Here is a 14,428-nt window from a genome sequence, read left to right as displayed (position 1 = left end):
TAACTTTAGTCTGCATCCCTGGAGCACACAGACTCTCTCCCCACTGAGAGCAGTGGCATGGCACTGCCTGAGGATAGGGGAGTGGTGGCTTGGTGCTCACCTGGGTAGATAGTTGTGGAATTTGATGTTCATGCAGAGGGACAATTGCTAGGGGTTTCTGTTTGGCCATTTTGCTCTGTCCCCTTTCTATTACTATTACTACTTTTTCTTTCGTCTTCCTTCTGTTTTCTTCTCTTCTTCTTTTATTTTTTTCCAGGATATTATAATCCCCAGATCATAAGAAATACAAGCTAACACCTTTCTTTGCCCTCCCCTACATTCTCTCTGTTAGATGGGTAGATACAAGATTGAACAGAAACAAAGGCCTTCTTCACTTCTTGTACTACCACAGCCTGAAGATAGCTGTGACTGAAGACCCAGTCATACTTTCCTCTTTCCATGTGATCCCAAAGCTGGTTCAGAGTGGGGGAAATACAGCAGCTCAGCACTATCTGGTAAAATGATTATTTGGCTAAGCATTTTTCCTCCTGATTAACCTCTCCTATTCTGTCCAATGATAGAGAAGAATTTCCCTTAGCTTAATCATGCTGTCATGACTCTCCCACCACGTTGGAAGAACACAATAGGAGCTTCTGGAATCCTTTTCACTTTCCATCTTTCAAAATCTGCTCACAAATTGGAGAAGTGTATAACTAGCCCCTGGAATTTCTTTAGTAAATAATTGTTTGGGTTGCTAACAAAGTGATCTGGGGATTATAATAATATCCTGGAAAAAAATAAAAATAAAGTAAAAGACCCTGAGTCTTCTTAGTTGCATCACAGATGTATATTCTTGCCATTTTTTTCCTCCACTTTAGTAGATAGGAGCCAGGGCATAATGGACATAGGCACTTTACATGTCATTATTGCCAACAGTTTCTAGTTCCTTCCATTTTCTTGGGAAATTTCTAGAATTTTCCCTCCACATAATGACTCAATATTCTAGGAATAAACAATGATAAAATAGATAATTGTTAAACATATATGTGCAACATTCGTAGTTGTAGCATTGCTTATAATAGGGAAATGAAGAAACAACCAATACATCTTTCAAATAATTTTTGAATAAAAATTTTATATTTAAACATTGAAATACTGCATATGCATATAATAAATTAGGAAGGTGTGATACTCACAGTATGTTGTTATTGACAATTACAAAACAGTAAATATAATATAATCCTGTGTGTATACATAATAGAAAAACGTGATAGCTAAGCAAAAGAGTTTTTCATAATTTAGACTTGTATAAGTAGTATATTTATAGCAAACATATAGTATGTCAGAATTTTTTAAAATAGTTTTAAAAATTAAATGAATGGAATTTGCCATTTTGATCATTTTAAGTGTACAATTTAGTGACCTTAATTATATCCACAATATTGTGTAACTATTATCATTATCTAGTTCTAAAATTTTTCATCACCTCAAACAGGAATTCTGTAACCAAGAAGCAATAACTCCCATTCTCCCCTCTCCTCAGCCCCTAGGAATGTTTCATCTCTTTCTATCCTAGAATGTGCCTATTCTAGATATTTCCTTTGAGTATAATCATATAGTATTTGTCCTTTTGTATCTGGTTCATTTCAAGCAAATTTTATATGATACATCTTTTACCTCAATTGAAAAATTAAACAAATAGAGACACAGAATTTCTGGGAAACAAATACTCACTAGTTTTATTTGCAGCAATTAACACTTTTTAATCCAATCTATCATAATCCTGCTATATTTTCTGATGCATTTGCTTCTATATTCATCCAATCAGCATTTTTCACTGTTCTGCTACAAACACTCCATGTGGGAAGCATTTAGAAGTCAGTGATGACACGTGAGCTATGCTTCCACCAGAACTATCATCTCCTGGGAGCAAAATTCATAAGATGGATAGAGATGATAACATTTTTCATTATCTAATTGATAATTGATCGAGTGTTTCTAGATCATCCTTTTAGAGTAGATAATGGCTGAGTAAATCCTAAAATCATCTCTGCTCCTGATTCTTGTTTCTTTTCTTACCATGTGCATCCTTACTCTAAAAGCTCCATTCTTGAACGCCTGATTTAATGTCTATCTCTTGCAGCCAAAAAAACTAACAGATGCCATGTAGCTAGCAAAGTAGTCCTTCATGACTTAGTGGCTAGTACAACATGATTAAAGTGCATCAGGGATGAAGGACAGACATACATATCCTGGCAGCAGGAGGTAATGAGACGATGGTTAATTATCAGTGCTTATGGTTCCTCTCTGGGTGGGAAGAGTGGAAACAAGACTTTTCTAAGCACAACAGGTAGACGGCCCCTCACCCAGTTTCAATTGATTAGTTCCTGTTATTTTACCTCCTCTTCCAAGGTGAACCAGACCCAAGACTTAGGTCCTGTGTCCTTGACTAGAGATATGGGAGTCTCAACAATCACACTATTCAGTTGGGACCTAATTTCTGACCCCAGATGGGGATGCAAAAACATAAAGGTTTTTAAGTTAATAAGAAATTAATCAGTCCAAGTCTTGGATAATGAACATGAAGTATAATTTTGTTTTAGCCATACTTAGGGGTTATCTGTAGCATACTTTTCCCTGTTACAGAGCTTTCCTTCTGATACTCTTTTACCTACCTCAAGTGGAGGTATCCACTTGATTAATTTATATTAGTGTAAAATTAAGTATAAGTGTTACCTATTTTATTTCTAGCCATTGATTTTGTCATATTGTGTTGAGCTTCCCATATTGAGTTGACAGCAGGACAACAAATATAAACATTGAGACCTAGAAGAAAAAAAAAACACAGGTATTATACATTTCTCATTTAACATTTTATGTTTTAAGATATTTTCATTTTTGACTTTTGACTTATATGTAGAAATACTGTTAGGATGTCTTCCTTAACAAGCATCAAACTATAATTGCAACGAAAACATAGTATTACGATAATGTCTGACAAAAATATCTTAAAAACTTTTGTACTGCCCCATATGTTACAAACAAAAATGTAAAAGAGGCAATATAATATCGTTTACTTTATTACCATAAATTCTCATCTGCTTTCAGTACTAAGAGACAGTTAAGAATTAACTGCTGATATGACTTGGAAATTTAAAAGGAAAAAGGACAAAATAAGCCTGAGGTTGGTATTTGTTGCTGTAACTAAGCAGTAGGAGAAATATGGTAATTATCTATCTTGGCATCCAAGGTAGGAATATTGAACAGTTTAGAATATCCCCAGAAAAAAATAATGTGGGTAGCACCATCAAGGGCAGCTTATATTCCCCCTCACACTACATTAGTAGTTTCTTAAGTGGGCTCTCTAGCTTCTGCCCTCCCTTTGGTAAAAATCTACATCACATTGCAAAGAATATACACAGCTGATCCTTGAAGAGAACAGGTTTGATTTGCATGGGTCAACTTCTTCATGGACTTTTTTTTCCATAAGTATATTGGAAAAATTTTTGAAGATCTGTGAAAATTTCAAAAACTTACAAGTGAACCCTACAGCCTCGAAATACTAAAAACATTAAGTTTGTATGCATGTAGATGTTAGCCTATCTTATCATTTACTATCATAAAATATATACAAATCTATTACAAACGTTAAACTGTATCAAAACTTGCACACTGGCTTACAGAGCATACACGATGCCATTTCTAGCCAAGAGAAATGTAAACAGATGTAAAGATGAATAATTAAAACATAATTGCATAGAATTAAATGTCATACATACTGTACTATTATGATAATTTCATAGCCACTCCTTTTTACTGTCATGGTGAGCTCAAGTGTTGCAAGTATCTGTTCACTGTGGGGTACTAATCATCTCCATGTGAGTCTTTCCAGTAAATTGCATGTGTCAGTAAAAAGCAATTTTTAGTGATTCTTGCATATTTTTCACCATGTTTAGTGCAATATAATAAATCTCGAACAACATGATGGGACTTGTATGAAGTGTCATTAGTGACACTGGGAATGCTCCCCCAAAGCAGAACAGAGTCATGACAGTAAAAGGAAAAGTGGAATTTTCATATACACTATCGATCTAGGTCAACCACAGCAGTCTTTGCCTGTGGTTGCTCAAAATTAATCCAGAGGAAAGATCGTTGTAGGAAAAGCAAAGGGAATTTATGAAGCCATCACTGCAGCCACACCAGAAGGCCTGAAATGCTTGTCCTTTGTGTGAAATGCCTTTTAATCTCATATTGAAAATGCAGCTTTTATTTTCAGTAAAATAAAAGGGAGCAGGACAGCTAGAAGAAAGGCCAAAGCAAAGCAAAAGAAAGGCCAAGGATCTAAAACTGGAGCATTTAATGCCAGAAAAGGACGGTTTGATAATTTTCAAAAGAGGCTTGGAGTAAAAAATGCCAAGATAGCCAGAGAAGCAACTTCTACCTACTACAGGATATCAGAGGATATAGAGAGAGGCCATGCTGAAAGGCCATGACTTTCTTGACCTGATGACAGAAATGAATTCCAAGTAGCACAATTTATTTGGAAAAAAATGGAAATCGACACCAGAAACATTGCAACAAAATTAAAAACACTGAAGTCCAGGATAGTTAACGTAGTCAAACAGAGATCCTCTAACAGGCCTGCAATTAGACTGACAGCAGATAAACACCAAAAATGCAATAAGGGAGTGAATTTTCAGTGAAATTATAAGAGATTATAGTTGGCAACCGATGAATGCCTTGCAGCCAAATTGTATTTTGAGAGTGAGGGTGGGAAAAGATAGCAAAAAACCGAAAGAGTTTATAGCTAATTGACCTTTTTAAAAGAATATATAAATGATGCATGGGGGGTTGGGGGGGGACAAAAACATGACCTCAAAGAAGAGAGAGAAAAAAAGAGACTGAGTTCCAAGTGTAAATAGTGAACAAATACATTGATTTCAAATGTATGCAAACATTTTAAAGTGCTTAAAATAATTTTTATTTTGAAGATTAGAAAAAGAGAGAACCAAAACACAAGACAATAGCACGAAAGTAGGTGAGCAATTACCAGTTACAAAGTCTCCAAAACGCAGCAATGGGAGTAACCATCAGATATTTAGTAACCAAAGGATATTTAGTAACCATCGGATATTTAGTAACCAAAGGATATTTAACTTTAGGCTTTGCCAAGTTCAACACATAAAGAAAATTGTTCAGAGCTGTTATGGACTGAGTTGTGTACTTCTAAAATGTATATGCTTAAATTCTAACCCCAGTACGTCAGAATGTGACTACACTTAGAGTCTTTAAATGGATAATTCAGGGCAAATGAGGCCACTGAGGTAGTCTCTAACCCAACAAGGTCATTGTTCTCGTGAAAAGGGATTAAGACAGAGATAAACTCAGAAGGAAGACCTTGCAAAAATGCTGGGAGATGATGCAGCCACGGATAAGAGAAGGAAAGAAGCCTCAGAAGAAACCAACCCTCCCAATACCATGACCTCGGATTTCCAGCCTCTAGAATTGTGAAAAAATACATTTCTGTTGTTTAAATGATTCAGTTTGTGGTTATTTTACTGCAGCTCTAGAAAACGAATACAAAGGATAACCCTCACAGTAATAAAATATAATGCATGAGTTTCAAACCAGAAGAGAGTAAAATACCAAATAAGAGAAAACAAATTCAAACAAACTACAAAGACAGCAAAAAGACGAAATCACATAAGTATATCATATGTATAAAGCAAAAAGTGAAATAGTGTAAATAACTTCAAACACATCAACAATCACCATGAACGCTTTACCTTAAAAGCAGAGATTATCAGATTTAATCAAAAGACAACAGATAAAATCTCTAACCATATTAGTTTTATGTGAGACACACTTTAAAGCACAAGGACACTGAAAAGTTTAAAGTAAACACGTGGCAAAAAAAAAAAAAGGATTTACAAGCAAATACTGAACAGAACAAATCTGATGTACCTATATTAACATCAGACACATTTGCCATTATGACCATAAACTATTAGGAGAATACCATGGCTATGTAATAATTCCCGACTTGAATGTAGCAAATATATAAAACACTCTAGTTATGCGATCTCTCAAAATATGTAAAGCAAAAACTTCATTAAAAGGAGACACTGGCTCAGCGCCTATAGCTCAACCGGCTAAGGCGCCAGCCACGTACACCTAAGGTGGCGGGTTCGAATCCCCAGCCCAGACCCGCCAAAACAACAATGATGGCTGCAACCAAAAAATAGCCGGGCGTTGTGGCGGGCGCCTGTGGTCCCAGCTACTTGGGAGGCGGAGGCAGGAGACTCGCTTGAGCCCAGGAGTTGGAGGTTGCTGTGAGCTGTAATGCCACGGCACTCTACCCAGGGGGACAGCTTGAGGCTCTGTCTCAAAAAAAAAAAAAAAAAAGAGACACTGACAAGTCTACCTGCATAATGGGTTGCATGAGAAAAAACCCACAAAGATCAAAGACCAGCACCAATGGTTAAGAAGACATTACCTTGCTATAACATTTGACCATCATAGCACAAACCTGGACAAACTGGGGATGAGATTTAGAGGCTAAGAAGCAATTGAGGAGCCCTTAGGATTTCTGCTGGCATATCGAATTTTTCAACTGGTTGCTTTCGGTTACTACTCACAAAGACCAGCCAAGTAATTATAACTTCCCTCAAATAGGTAAAACTTTGATCCCTTTACTCCAATCCCTCCACCCTGTGCCCAAAACACTGCAGGAGGAAGGATAATCCTGAAGAAAGAAAAAGAATCAAAGTGGAGATGCTGTTTCCTTTCTCACCACTGATCCCTGAACTGAGGGCAGACTGGAAAGGAAATTGGGAGAGAGTTTAGCATTGCTTATGAGATGGAAGTTATGATTTGGACTTCACTAGCTTTTTCTTAGTTATTAAAGTGAATCTTGATTAACAAAATGAAACTGACTATCCGAAATGATTATAAATCTTTGATAACAGTTTCAAGTATCAATTAGGGCAGGGAGCAGATGCAGCAGGGTATTCCAGAAGTAATAAATGCATCACTTTATTAATAAAACTGCTCATTGTTTGTGTTACTAGTCTATACAGCCACATCTTGTGCTTGTTGCTTGTTTGTTTGTGACAGAGACTCACTCTGTAGCCCTCAGAGGCATAAACAATCTTTAAGACACTGATGGATCTTTCTATAAATCTAAGTTATTTTCCAGAGAGGGTGATTTATGATATTATAACAATAGACTGAAGAAAAGATTTTTTTTTTTTTTTGTGAATACAGGTGGACTTGAGAAAGTGGAAAATAAAACAGTGGAAAAGATAGTCTACAACGTGAGAAAAACCCGAGCGCAGGGGCTGAACAAATGCACAACCTTCGGTGTAAGGGAAGAGCAACATCGGGGTCTGCACACCGCCTTCTGGTCTCACCCCTGGAGAGGAGTGCTGCCCATATGGTGGGCCCTTTTGTCTGACCCTGAGCTGCTGACACTGCTGGTGCCCGGGTCTGTTCCTCTCTCCCATTTTCATATGGTCCACCCCACAGATAAATTTTCCCTCCTCTGTTGCTTCTCTCCCAACTCTTCCCCACACGTCCTCCACTGCACCCTGATGATTCTCCAGGTGTGCACCCTCTCAGCTACTTCCCTGCACTTTCCCCTTACTCCTTAAATATCCTACAGAAAGTCTCTGCTGGGATGTACCCTCGGCTTCACCTAATGTACTAAATCCAAAACCATTACTGGCATCTCCTCGGAATCAACTTCCCTTTTAAACTTCCTCCTTTCTATTAGTAGAACCATGACTGTTTCCTTTTCCTAAGCTAGAAAACAATGTCTTCATAGCTGCATTCCTCTTTTTTATACTTCTTATAATCTTCCATGAAAAACCACTGTTCTTTAAAATTCACACGGGTTTTTCTGTGGTCACTTATTCTTCTTGTCCTGACTCTCTTTTTCGGCTTTGGACCTTTGAGTAGCACTTGAATAGGAAGGCGTGGTAGAAGGATAAAGAGGGGCAGACACACGAAAGGACAGAGCTAACAAACCAAAGTCATCATTGAGCAGGGTTTGCACGTGGTCAGCGGAAGCCCAGTGATGAGCAGCTGACTTTTGCACCTTGTCTTTCTATTTGCAGCATGGGCGTGATCTCAGCTTCAGAGGCATTAGTGGGGGTTCAGTGAAATAATGCTGAGTAAAGTAATAATTCAGTATCTGCTACACAGGATGTGCTCAATAACTCAGCCTTGTCACTTTTAACCTGAAATCAAGGACGAAAGCCCCAGAATTTAAGATAAGCCAGGAAGAAAAGCAGACGAAAGCCAATAAAGGGCACATAACAAGCAGCCAAGTGATGTACACGTTTCAAAACCTAGACGATAAGAAAATAAAAAAGCCTAACAATAGAGGCTGTGGAAATAAGGTTACTACAAAAGTCACGGCAGCATTAGAGATGTCTATGACACTCAAAAGCACTGCTCAGTCCATTCAGCCGGAGTGAGCGTCAGCGAACTATGGAGACCCTGACTCCTCTATCCCTGCGGTTCTCACAGTACAGCCAGACCAGCACCATCGATATCACCGGGGTACTTGTCAGACGTGCTCATCCTCAGACCTCCCCGAGGGCGTCATACATCAGAATCGCCGAGAGTGGTGCCCAGCGATCTTTTTTAACAAGACCTTAGATAATTCTAATGCATGTTAAAGAAGAGGCATCACTGGTCTGTGATTTCCACTGGGGTTTAAACCAATCCCATATGTAAGATGTCCCTCATACGGGAAGAGAAAGCATGAGAAAGCATGGCTAAAAATAAAAACTATTCCTCAACTGGAGAGCATTGTCCCAATCCCTATTCTAACTAAAAGTGTTTTGTTAAGTTATAAGTATGTAAAAAAAAAAAAAAAAAGAATTGCAATTAGTTTCCTTTACTTCCCCGATGTCACCCAGCAGAGGTGGTGGACATGGGATGCTGAGCAGTGTCCTGTGGTCTCTCTCATTACACACAACCTCACGTCTGAGTGGTCAGACACTGGGCAATTATTTTTCTTCTTTAAATTTGCTACGATTTTACAAATTATCTGCCTGTTTTATTACTTAGATAAGACATTTTTATTGTTTAAATAATTTCAAGCAGAATTTCTTAAAATATTGAATGATTGATCTTTAAATTTCATGAAGCACCAAACTCTTGAATAAGAACATGTTTTGAAAATCTAATAAATGAAATCGTAAAATAATTGTGTCCTTACCTGAGCCATTCCAGCAGAGAAGGCAACAGAGCTAAGAAGACCAAATAGCCATTCCAAAGGTAATGGAAGTTGTCTGTGTAATACAGTGAACCCCAGACATCCTCAAAATACAGTGAAGAGAAATCCAGCCAAACCAGTGAACAGAGGGTTTTTTTATTAACATGCTTATCAGGAAAGCCAATCTGGAGGAAGAAACAAGAATTCCTATTGGTATATAGGAATTGAGAATCACAGGAATCCATAGGAATTCCTATTGGTATATAGGATTTGAGAATCACAAATATAAATATTCCTTAATTTCTTAAATTGCCAAAAACAGTTAGAAAACAGGATAGAAATTTAGTGACTATACTATTATCCCAAAGAAACATCATCACTTGCTCATATATCAGTGACCTGAAACAGGGTAAGAAGTATTTACCAACTCACCAAAGACAGGCCGTGTAGGCTAAAGAGTGTGAATATCACCAGGAAGCCAGTATGAACCATAATTGGCGTCAATGTAATGATCAAAGCCATAAAAATGAACACAAAAAAAGATAAAGCCAGCATACCTCAATCCCCAGGAGACCCTAAGGTAGAAACAAGGTATTAATTCAACATGTCACACACATATAAATTTTGAAGAGTCAACACACAAAATGGTAATAGCTCTGAGGTCAAACTATGAGGGTCAAATTCATTATAAAAGTGTGGTCATGCACCCTCTCGCTGTGTGACTCCAGGAGAATTACTTAGTTTCTCTCACCCTCATCTTAAAATGGGGTCAATCATGATAGCTACTTCATATGGTTATTCTGGAAATTTAAAGAGGTAATGAACGTGAAGATGTTAGCATAGCATGTGGCATCAGAGTAGCCATTTTAGTAATCATCTCTACAATTATAGGACAAATTTTAAAATAAGGAAATTAAATATAAGTCTATTATTTCAGTTAAGTGACTATATAAGATGTCAGTGGAAAAAGGACAAACTTCCTTATTTACACTACTGTACTAACTCCTACCCAAGTATACAATCCTTCTGAATGTTTAAGTGAAATCTTCCCAATGTAAAGTAAAGGTCACATGGCTGTTGACATTGGCCACTTACTATATTGGTTTGTATTGTTATGTTTGTTTTGTCTGAGTTAGGGTCTCATTCTGTGCCCTGGATAGAGTGCCGTGGGGTCACAGCTCACAGCAACCTCAAACTCTTGGGTTGAAGCAATCCGCTTGCCTTAGCCTCCTGAGCAGCTGGAACTACAGGTGCTCACCACAACACCTGGCTAGTTTTTTCTGTTTTTAGTAGAGAAGAGGGTCTCACTCTTGCTTAGGGTAGTCTCAAACTCCTGAGCTCAGGTGATCTACCTACCTCAGCCTTCCAGAGTGAATATGTTGTTTTTAAAAATCAGAATACCATAGTGCTAAGAAACATGAAACTCCAAAGAAGTGAGAGGTGTGATGAGGGTTATAGTTGTACAACTGTGATCCAATATCATAGAGCCAAAACATCGTTGCTTTTGAAAATCTGTGAAAATAGATGGAAAGATGTGTTTTAAACAAATACTGTATGACCCTCAGCAAACATACTGTGAAGTATTTTTTCCCAGAAAAATGAAAACTTATGTCCACAGAAAAACCAGTGTGAATATTCATAGCAGTTTTATTCATGACTCCCCCAAACTGGAAACAACTTGTATCCCCTACAAAGGTTGAAAGGGCAAACAGAGATCCAGCTGTATCATGAAACAGTGCCAGTAATAAAAAAAAATAAAATAAACTTCTGATACATGAGAATGCTGCATACTAGAACCTTATGTGGGGTAAGTAGGAGAGAGTATAATACATCAGAAGTGTAAGGGCTTTATAAAAAAGCATAGCTGCTTTACCTCAGTACCCAAATGCTTGCATCTGGCAATGAGGTTCTGGTGGAAATTGAAAGAGTGAAATTGGTGACTTTTTTAGACATAGTTTATCATTTTATTCCTTAAAATATCTTTTCCTTGTCTTTGAAAAGTAGGGAAGAGAACATGCTTAAAAGACTCCAATAACTGAGATAACATCAGCTATTATAATAAAAAAAAAAAAAAAGAAAACTCTAGCCCACAAAAATCTGGCACCCTCCACAGTTTTGTATCAGGAAAGTGGCGCTCTGAAATTTGGATCCAGTATCTGAGGTGATGTATTTCCCATTTACCCTCTAATGATTTGATCATTATAGATTGTATACATGTATCAAAATGTCATATTGTGCTTCAAATCAGTACATTATACCCCATAAATGCATCAATGTTCACAGTTATGATTTAATAAATAAAATAATAAGTAAAAAAAAATCACGTTACCCCAAGGTATGTATAACTATGATACAATTAAAAATACTAAGAAATCAGTCCAAATTTAATACTTCTAATAATGCTTTAAAAAAAAGTAGTACTCATTTCTACAGGCTAGTTTCACCAATGGCTTTTTCTATCTTATCATTAATTTCATTTTATTAATTTTCTTTCAGTTATACAGCTCAGTGGTGAAAAGAGGGCTATTTTCTTGGATTTGTTTCCTTGATTTATTGTTTATAAGCCATATGGTTTTAGGCAAAAACCTTAACTTTTCTCTGCTTTAGTTTCTTTACCTACAAAATAAAGATATAAGAGTACAGGCTGGAAGTGATGTCTGGAACAAAGTCCTTAAAAATGTTGACTATTATCTTATGATTATAGACCAGACTGCTTTACTTTTATTCAATATTTACTATGTTACTGTAATTGTACACTATCTCAAAGTCTAGGGGCAAAGGGACAGTAGAGAAATGGATGGAGAAATAGATACATAGACACCTGGGCATAGAGAGAGGTGCATTTTACCACACACTAACACAGACCCAACTCTGTTCCTACTATGTGAGTTAAACATAGTGCCTCACTTAATAGGACTAGATGGTCTTGACTGATTCCACCCAAAAACTATGTGACTGGCTACATGACTTGCCCTCAATATGACTGCAGTAAATTAGTTTATCATCCACAATTTTCTACTTCTCTTTCTGCTCCTCGTTTTCTTGAAAGGAGTATGATTCCCCATACTGTTAACTGTGGGCTTGTCGATTTGACTTGCTTAATCTCCTGTTTGCTTTGGGCAGAATACTTCTCTGCCCCTGGACTTCAATGTGTCCATGGGACTTGCTGCAACCAATGAGATTTTACCCCATTCGGCTTGTGCATGTGGATTTTCCCTCTCATGTTTCTGTGAATGAATGAGAAGAACATGACCAGCAAGCCTAAAGCCCAAGAGGGATGAGTTGCATGGAGCAGACCTGGGTCTGAGCTGCATTTGGAATCCAAGCCTGGCTACCCTCAAAGCAGACCTGCCAAACTCTATTCTGCCACAGACAACTGAGAATGAATAAGTAATTATTACCTGAGGTCACTGGGTTTTGGGTGGTTTCTCTGCAGCATTTTTTTCTGGCAATAAGTAACTGATACCACATACATCGTATATCTTTCTTCAACTCACGGAAACATAACACATTTCTTACTTATTTTCTACTCCCAGAATCTTATCTAATGCAGGTAAGCTAATGAGTTTGAATTATTGCAAGAAAAATTCATAAGTGGTTTATAAGATCTGTTTTTTTTTAATAACCTAATGAGTTTCTCTATTGACTAATGAATGACACACAGGTAAAGTGGCCACTTAACTTACCAGAATGCAGAGTCTCGGAGACCCACCACTGTCATTAGCTTCCCAAATTTTTGTTGTTCTTTGTAATATTCAATGACTCAAAGTATATAAAATAAGCGAAACAAACTACACAAATAAAAATAAACAATTCATTTATAACTTCTCCCTTAGAAAGGTAGTGTCCTCGGGGAACTGTGCCTGTGACTCAAAGGGGTAGAGCACTGGCCCCATATGCCAAAGGTGGCAGGTTCAAACCCAGTCCCAGACAAAAAAAAAAAGAAAAAGAAAAAAAAGTAGTGTCCTCATATTTATTCCAATAACCGATGTCAGCTTCTCCATCACAGAATAATTTATTACAACCTAAATTGGGATATTAACAAATGTTTTATGTTAACTACAGAATAAACATGTTAGAAAAACATACACCTTTTTTTCTTTTCAGTATTTATGTGTGGCCATCATTTTGAACTACAATGAACTACTAACACCAAAACAATCTTGATAACTTTTGGCATAAATTGACATTAACCGATCATGCATCATTTGAGAAGTTAACTGAGGGTCAATCATGCGTAATACTCTGTGTTAGGCTATGGAGAAATAGCAGCAATCAAGACAGAAATACTCCTCACTCTCAGAGAACTTTAGATTTTGTAAACAAGAGGAAAAAGGAGGAGAGATGTTTAACAACTCATTGCATGATCAATTCTCTAATTATAATTGAACAACTGTGTTAAAAGAGAAATAGAGGAAAGTTCAAGAAAGCTGCCAGTATGAAGTGACATTTATACTGTGAGCTGAAGGCTGTGATCCTTTTTAAAGAAAGATTGTGGGATGAGGGTTGAGGCTGGAGAAGCAAACTCTGAGTAGAGGGAACAGCATATGCAAAGGACAAAAGGAGCAGAGTACACTGGAGCACTGAAAAGATGTTCCAGCAGCAAAAGAAACAAATGGAGAATAGATAAGGCTGGAGAAATAATCTCCTCCTGTAGTTGAGGTAAAAAATGATAACATATTAATATTAAGTATTTCAAATTGTATATAAAACCAGCACATTGTACCCCATAATTGCATTAATGTACACAGCTATGATTTAACTTAAAAAAAAATGATTATGGTGGGCCTGGTGCTGATGGCAGAGCTGAAGTACATAGTTTTGAGTTTAGAATTAAGAGGCTTGGATTCTGGGAAGATGGCTGACTGGTAGCAACCCTGGTCAGAGGCTCCTGAACAAAGGAAGAAAAACTGGTTGGAATCAGAATCTATGAAGTCAAAGACGGGGAGCTGAGCCCAGAAAGAAGTTCGGCAAGCTATAAATCCAAGGAAGATCATTTAAGAACATAAAATACAGGTACAAAGCGGGCCCCAGAACTGCTTACCAGACCCACCCCCCTCCCGCGGGTGGCGGGTGGCCGCAGAGAAGCCCCCAGTGCCAGGCAGCCACAGAAGTACTTCTAGACCTTAGCGTACCCACGCCGGTGGCTGTGGACGACTGCACCACTCCGGGAGGGCCTAGAACTGCTTGCCAGAACCGCGCACCCCACGGGCGGCAGAGAGG

At 37.7% G+C, this 14,428-nt stretch overlaps 1 long non-coding RNA gene across 2 annotated transcripts in view; it reads right to left on the bottom strand.

The window, feature by feature from the left end:
* Positions 1-1,403: 1,403 nt before the first annotated feature.
* LOC111723993 overlaps positions 1,404-14,428 on the bottom strand; it is a 24,781-nt gene continuing 11,756 nt past the window's right edge. The window contains exons 1-5 of one of the 2 annotated variants that reach the window (XR_002772386.1): positions 12,892-12,973; positions 10,562-10,717; positions 9,638-9,780; positions 9,209-9,390; positions 1,404-2,805 (exon numbers count right to left, since the gene is read on the bottom strand). This is a non-coding gene — a long non-coding RNA (uncharacterized LOC111723993). Of the gene's footprint in view, positions 2,806-9,208; positions 9,391-9,637; positions 9,781-10,561; positions 10,718-12,891; positions 12,974-14,428 lie in introns of those variants that run through there. The other variant, XR_002772385.1, reaches the window with a different exon arrangement.

Source organism: Otolemur garnettii, unplaced genomic scaffold, assembly GCF_000181295.1.
Source record: "Otolemur garnettii isolate 467f Iridium unplaced genomic scaffold, OtoGar3 scaffold00018, whole genome shotgun sequence".
NCBI classification, from domain to species: Eukaryota; Metazoa; Chordata; class Mammalia; order Primates; family Galagidae; genus Otolemur; species Otolemur garnettii.
Note: the sequence above shows the minus strand (reverse complement) of the source record. Positions and strands in the feature narration are given on the sequence as shown.